At 40.9% G+C, this 6,865-nt stretch overlaps 1 non-coding gene across 1 annotated transcript; it reads left to right on the top strand.

The window, feature by feature from the left end:
* The first annotated feature begins 6,479 nt into the window (after nucleotides 1-6,479).
* LOC112713889 (small nucleolar RNA R71) lies at nucleotides 6,480-6,583 on the top strand. Its single transcript, XR_003158853.1, has one exon. It is a non-coding gene; the product is annotated as a small nucleolar RNA R71 (small nucleolar RNA).
* Nucleotides 6,584-6,865: the final 282 nt, after the last annotated feature.

The following is a 6,865-nucleotide window of genomic DNA, read 5'->3' on the forward strand; positions in this document are numbered from 1 at the left end:
AGTAATAAACCTTACGTGAGTAAGGGTCGATCCCACAGAGATTGTTGGTATGAAGCAAGCTATGGTCATCTTGTAAATCTCAGTCAGGCGGATTTAAATAAATTATGGAATTTGGAAAATCAAATAATAGTAAATAAACATAAAATAAAGATAAAGTTACTCATGTATTTCCATGATGGGAATTTCAGATAGGTGTATGGAGATGCTGTGCTCCTCCTGAATCTCTGCTTTACTGCTGCTTCATCCAATCCTTCTTACTCCTTTCCATGGCAAGTTGTATGTGGCATCATCGTTGTCAATGGCTACATCCTATCGTCTCAGTGAAAAAGGTCCAAATGCTCTGTCACAGCACGGCTAATCATCTGTCGGTTCTCAATCAGTTTGGAATAGAATCCCTTGATTCTTTTGCGTCTGTAACTAACGCCCAGCCTTCAGGAGTTTGAAGCTCGTCACAGTCATTCAATTCCGGAATCCTACTTGGAATACCACAGACAAGGTTAAACCTTCCGGATTCCCATGAATGCCACCATCAATTCTAGTTTATACCACGAAGATTCTGATTAAGGAATCCAAGAGATGTGCGCCCGGTCTAGGGTAGAACGGAAGTGGTTGTCAATCACGCGCGTTCATAGGTGAGAATGATAATGAGTGTCACGGATCATCACATTCATCAAGTTGAAGTGCAACGAATATCTTAGAATATGAATAATTCGAATTGGATAGAAAATAATAGTAATTGCATTGAAGCTTGAGGTACAGCAGAGCTCCACACCCTTAATCTATGGTGTGTAGAAACTCCACCGTTGAAAATACATAAGTGAAAGGTTCAGGGATGGCCGAATGGCCAGCCCCCCAAAACATGATCAATAGTCTCCTCAGATGAGGAATAAAATAAAACTGAGACCAAAGATATCTAATACAATAGTAAATTATCCTATTTATACTAGACTAGCTACTAGGGTTTACATGAGTAAGTAATTGATACATAAATCCACGTCCGGGGCCCACTTGGTGTGTGTTTGGGCTGAGCTTGATCGATCCACGAGCTAAGGCTTCTTTTGGAGTTGAACGCCAAGTTGTAACGTGTTTTGGGCGTTCAACTCCGGGTCGTGACGTGTTTTTGGCGTTTTACTCCAGACAGCAACATGGATCTGGCGTTGAGCGCCAGTTTACGTTGTCAATTCCAGAATAAAGTATATACTATTATATATTGTGGGAAATCTATGGATGTCTACTTTCCAACGCCGTTAAGAGTGCGCCATTTGAAGTTCTGTAGCTCCAAAAAATCCATTTCGAGTGCAGGGAGGTCAGATTCCAACAGCATTAGCAGTCCTTTGTCAGCCTCCTATCAGAGTTTTGCTCAAGTCCCTCAATTTCAGCCAGAAATTACCTGAAATCAAGAAAAACACAAAAACTCATAGTAAAGTCCAGAAATATGAATTTAACATAAAAACTGATGAAAACATCCCTAAAAGTAGCTTGAACTTACTAAAAATTACCTAAAAACAATGCTAAAAAGCGTATAAATTATCCGTTCATCACAACACCAAACTTAAATTGTTGCTTGTCCCCAAGCAACTGAAAATCAAATAGGATAAAAAGAAGAGAATATACTATAAATTCCAAAATATCAATGAATATTAATTCTAATTAGATGAGCGGGACTTGTAGCTTTTTGCTTCTGAACAGTTTTGGCATCTCACTTTTTCCTTTGAAGTTCAGAATGATTGGCTTCTCTAGGAACTTAGAATTTCGGATGGTGTTATTGATTCTCCTAGTTAAGTATGTTGATTCTTGAACACAGCTACTTATGAGTCTTGGCTGTGGCCCTAAGCACTTTGTTTTCCAGTATTACCACCGGATACATAAATGCCACAGACACATGACTGGGTGAACCTTTTCAGATTGTGACTCAGCTTTGCTAGAGTCCCCAGTTAGAGGTGTCCAGAGCTCTTAAGCACACTCTTTTTGCTTTGGATCATGACTTTAACCACTCAGTCTCAAACTTTTCACTTGGACCTTCATGACACAAGCACATGGTTAGGGACAGCTTGATTTAGCCGCTTAGGCCTGGATTTTCTTTCCTTGGCCCCTCCTATCCATTGATGCTCAAAGCCTTGGATCCTTTTTACCCCTGCCTTTTGGTTATAAGGGCTATTGGCTTTTTCTGCTTGCTATTTCTTTTTCTTTCTATTTTTTCGCCATATTTTTTTCGCAAGATTTTGTTTTTCACTGCTTTTTCTTGCTTCAAGAATCAATTTCATGATTTTTCAGATTATCAATAACATTTCTCTTTGTTCATCATTCTTTCAAGAGCCAACAGTTTTTAACATTCATAAACAACAAGATCAAAAATATGCACTGTTCAAGCATTCATTCAGAAAGCAAAAAGTATTGTCACCATATCAATATAATTAAACTAAATTCAAGGATAAATTCGGAATTCATGTACTTCTTTGTTCTTTTGAATTAAAAACATTTTTCATTTAAGAGAGGTGAAGGATTACTGGAATTATTCATAACTTTAAGACATAGTTACTAAACACTAATGATCATGAAGTAGAGACACAAAACATAGATAAACATATAATATAAAAACCGAACAGCAGAAAAGTAAGAACAAGGAATGAATCCACCTTAGTGGCATCTTCTTCTTGAAGGACCAACAATGTCCGTAAGCTCTCCTATGTCCCTTCCTTGCCTTTGTTGCTCCTCCCTCATTGCTCTTTGATCTTCTCTTATTTCATGGAGAATGATGGAGTGCTCATGATGTTCCACCCTTAATTGTTCCACATTATAGCTCAAATCTTCTAGGGAAGTGTTGAGTTGTTCCCAATAGTTGTTGGGAGGAAAGTGCATCCCTTGAGGCATCTCAAGGATTTCTTGATGATGAGCTTCCTCATGCATCTCTTGAGATCCGTGGAAGGTCTCTCTTGCTTGCTCCATCCTCTTCTTGGTGATGGGCTTATCCTCATCAATGAGGATGTCTCCTTCTATGATAACTCCAGCTGAGTAACATAGATGGTAAATAAGATGAGAAAAAGCTAGCCTTGCCATGGTGGAGGACTTTTCGGCTATTTTGTAGAATTCATGGGAGATGACTTCATGAACTTCTACTTCCTCTCCAATCATGATGCTATGAATCATGATGGCCCGATCCACAGTAACTTCAGATCGGTTGCTAGTGGTGATGATGGAGCGTTGAATGAACTCTAACCACCCTTTGGCCACAGGCTTGAGGTCCAGTCTTCTTAGTTGAACCGGCTTGCCTTTGGAGTCTCTTTTCCATTGAGCTCCTTCCACACATATGTCCATAAGGACTTGGTCCAACCTTTGACTAAAGTTGACCCTTCTAGTGTAGGGGCGTTCATCTCCTTGCATCATGGGCAAGTGGAATGCCAACCTCACATTTTCTGGACTAAAATCTAAGTATTTCCCCCGAACCATTGTGAGATAATTCTTTGGACTCGGATTCACACTTTGATCATGGTTCCTAGTGATCCATGCTTTGGCATAGAACTCTTGAACCATTAAGATTCTGACTTGTTGCGTGGGGTTGGTTAGGACTTCCCAACCTCTTCTTCAGATTTCATGTCGGATCTCCGGATACTTATTTTTCTTGAGTTTGAAAGGGACCTCAGGGATCACGTTCTTCTTTGCCACAACATCATAGAAGTGGTCTTGATGGCTTTTGGAGATGAATCTTTCCATCTCCCATGACTCGGAGGTGGAAACTTTTGTCTTCCCTTTTCCTTTTCTAGAGGATTCGCCGGCCTTAGGTGCCATTGATGGTAATGGAAAAACAAAAAGATTATGCTTTGACCACACCAAACTTAAAATATTGCTCGCCCTCGAGCAAGAGAAGAAAGAAGAGAAGAAGAAGAAGAAGAAGAAAATATGGAGGAGATTGAGGGAAGGTGTTTCGGTCAAGGTGTAGAAGAGGGGTTTGTGTTGTGTGAAAATGAAGTAGAATGGAAGGGTATATATAGGGAGGGGAGTGGGTGTCGTTTCGGTCATTTAGGGTGGGTTTGGGTGGGAAAGATTTTTGAATTTTGAAGGTGGGTGGGGTTTATGGGGAAGAGTGGATGGATGTGAGTGGTGAAGGGGGTAATTGGGAAGTGAGGTTTGAGGTGATTGGTGAAGGGTTTTTGGGGAAGTGTGTTTATTGGAAAGAGAGAATGAATGTTGAGAAGAGGGGAGAATATGTTAAGTGGGGATCCTGTGGGGTCCACAGATCCTGAGATGATCCAGTGGGGTCCACAGATCCTGAGGTGTCAAGGATTTACATCCCTGCACCAATTAGGCATGTAAAATGCCTTTGCACACCATTCTGGCGTTTAAACGCCGAAGTGATGCACACTCTGGGCGTTCAACACCCATGTGTAGCATGTTTCTAGCGTTGAACGCTAGTTCCATGCTTGTTACTGGTGTTCAGCGCCAGCTTTCCTCAAGGCATATTCCTGGCGTTCAAACGCCAGGCTATTGCTTGTTTCTGGCATTCAGCACTAGAAACATGCTCTGTACTGGCGTTGAATGCCAGCCAGATGCACCTTACTGGCGTTTAAACGCCAGTAAGTCCTTCCTCCAGGGTGTGATTTTTCTTCTGCTATTTTTGATTCTGTTTTTAATTTTAGTATTTTTTCGTAACTCCACATGATCATGAACCTAATAAAACACAAAATAACAATAAAATAAAATTAAAATTAGATATATAAAAATTGGGTTGCCTCCCAACAAGCGCTTCTTTAGTGTCATTAGCTTGACAGTGGGTTCTCATGGAGCCTCACAGATATTCAGAGCATGATGAGGGCCTCCCAACACCAAACTTAGAGTTTGAATGAGGGGGCTTCTCAACACCAAACTTAGAGTTTGGTTGTGGCCTCCCAACACCAAACTTAGAGTTTGACTGTGGGGGTTCTTTTTGACTCTGTACTGAGAGAAGCTTTTCATGCTTCCTCTCCATGGTTGCAGAGGAAGGTCCTTGAGCTTTAAACACAAGGTAGTCCCCATTCAATTGAAGGACTAATTCTCCTCTGCTAACATCAATCACAGCTTCTGCTGTGGCTAGAAAGGGTCTTCCAAGGATGATGCATTCATCTTCTTCCTTCTTAGTGCCTAAGATTATGAAATTAGCAGGGATGTAAAGGCCTTCAACCTTTACTAACACGTCCTCTACTAATCCATAAGCTTGTCTTACTGACTTGTCTGCCAATTGAAGTGAGAATAAGGCAGACTGTACCTCAATGATCCCCAGTTTCTCCATTACAGAGAGTGGCATAAGATTTATGCCTGACCCCAGGTCACACAGCGCCTTGTTAAAGGTCATGGTGCCTATGGTACAGGGTATTAAGAATTTACCAGGATATTGTCTCTTTTGAGGTAGAGTTTTCTAAATCCATGTATCTAGTTCACTAATGAGCAAGGGGGATTCACCTTCCCAAGTCTCATTACCAAACAACTTGGCATTCAGCTTCATGATAGCTCCTAGATATTGAGCAACTTGCTCTCCAGTTACATCTTCATCCTCTTCTGAGGAGGAATAGTTTTCAGAGCTCATGAATGGCAGAAGGAGATTTAGTGGAATCTCTATGGTCTCTATATGAGCCTCAGATTCCTTTAGGTCCTCAATAGGGAACTCCTTCTTGCTTGAGAGACGTCCCAGGAGGTCTTCCTCACTAGGATTTTTGTCCTTCTCCTCCCTTGTGCATTCGGCCATATTGATTACATCAATGGCCTTGCACTCTCCTTTTGGATTCTCTTTTGTATTGCTTGGGAGAATACTGGGAGGAGTTTCAATGACTTTCTTACTCAACTGGCCCACTTGTGCCTCCAAATTTCTGATGGAGGACCTTGTTTCACTCATGAAACTTAAGGTGGCCTTAGACAGATCAGAGACTATATTTGCTAAGTTAGAGGGGCTCTGTTCATAATTCTCTGTCTGTTGCTGAGAAGATGATGGAAAAGGCTTGCTATTGCTGAGCCTGTTTCTTCCACCATTATTAAAGCCTTGTTGAGGCTTTTGTTGATCCTTCCATGAGAAATTTGGATGATTTCTCCATGATGAATTATAGGTGTTTCCATAAGGTTCACCCATGTAATTAACCTCTGCCATTGCAAGGTTTTCAGGATCATAAGCTTCTTTAGAAGCTGCCTCTTTAGTACTGTTGGATGCATTTTGCCATCCATTCAGACTTTGAGAGATCATATTGACTTGCTGAGTCAACATTTTGTTCTGAGCCAATATGGCATTCAGAGCATCAATTTCAAGAACTCCCTTCCTTTGAGGCGTCCCACTATTCACGGAATTCCTCTCAGAAGTGTACATGAATTGGTTATTTGCAACCATGTCAATAAGTTCTTGAGCTTCAGCAGGTGTTTTCTTTAGGTGAATGGATCCACCTGCAGAATGGTCCAATGACATCTTGGAAAACTCAGATAGACCATAATAGAATATATCTAATATGGTTCATTCTAAAAACATGTCAGAAGGACACTTTTTGGTCATCTGCTTGTATCTTTCCCAAGCTTCATAGAGGGATTCACCATCTTTTTGCTTGAAGGTCTGAACATCCACTCTAAGCTTGCTTAGCTTTTGAGGAGGAAATAATTTATCCAAGAAGGCCGTGACCAGCTTATCCCAGGAGTCCAGGCTATCTTTAGGTTGTGAGTCCAACCATGTTCTAGCTCTGTCTCTTACAACAAAAGGGAAAAGCATGAGCCTGTAGACTTCAGGATCTACTCCATTCATCTTAACAGTCTTACAAATCTGTAAGAACTCAGTTAAAATCTGATAAGGATCTTCAGATGGAAGTCCATGAAACTTGCAGTTCTGTTACATTAAAGCAACTAATTGAGGTTTCAGCTC

This window comes from Arachis hypogaea, chromosome 1, assembly GCF_003086295.3.
Source record: "Arachis hypogaea cultivar Tifrunner chromosome 1, arahy.Tifrunner.gnm2.J5K5, whole genome shotgun sequence".
NCBI classification, from domain to species: Eukaryota; Viridiplantae; Streptophyta; class Magnoliopsida; order Fabales; family Fabaceae; genus Arachis; species Arachis hypogaea.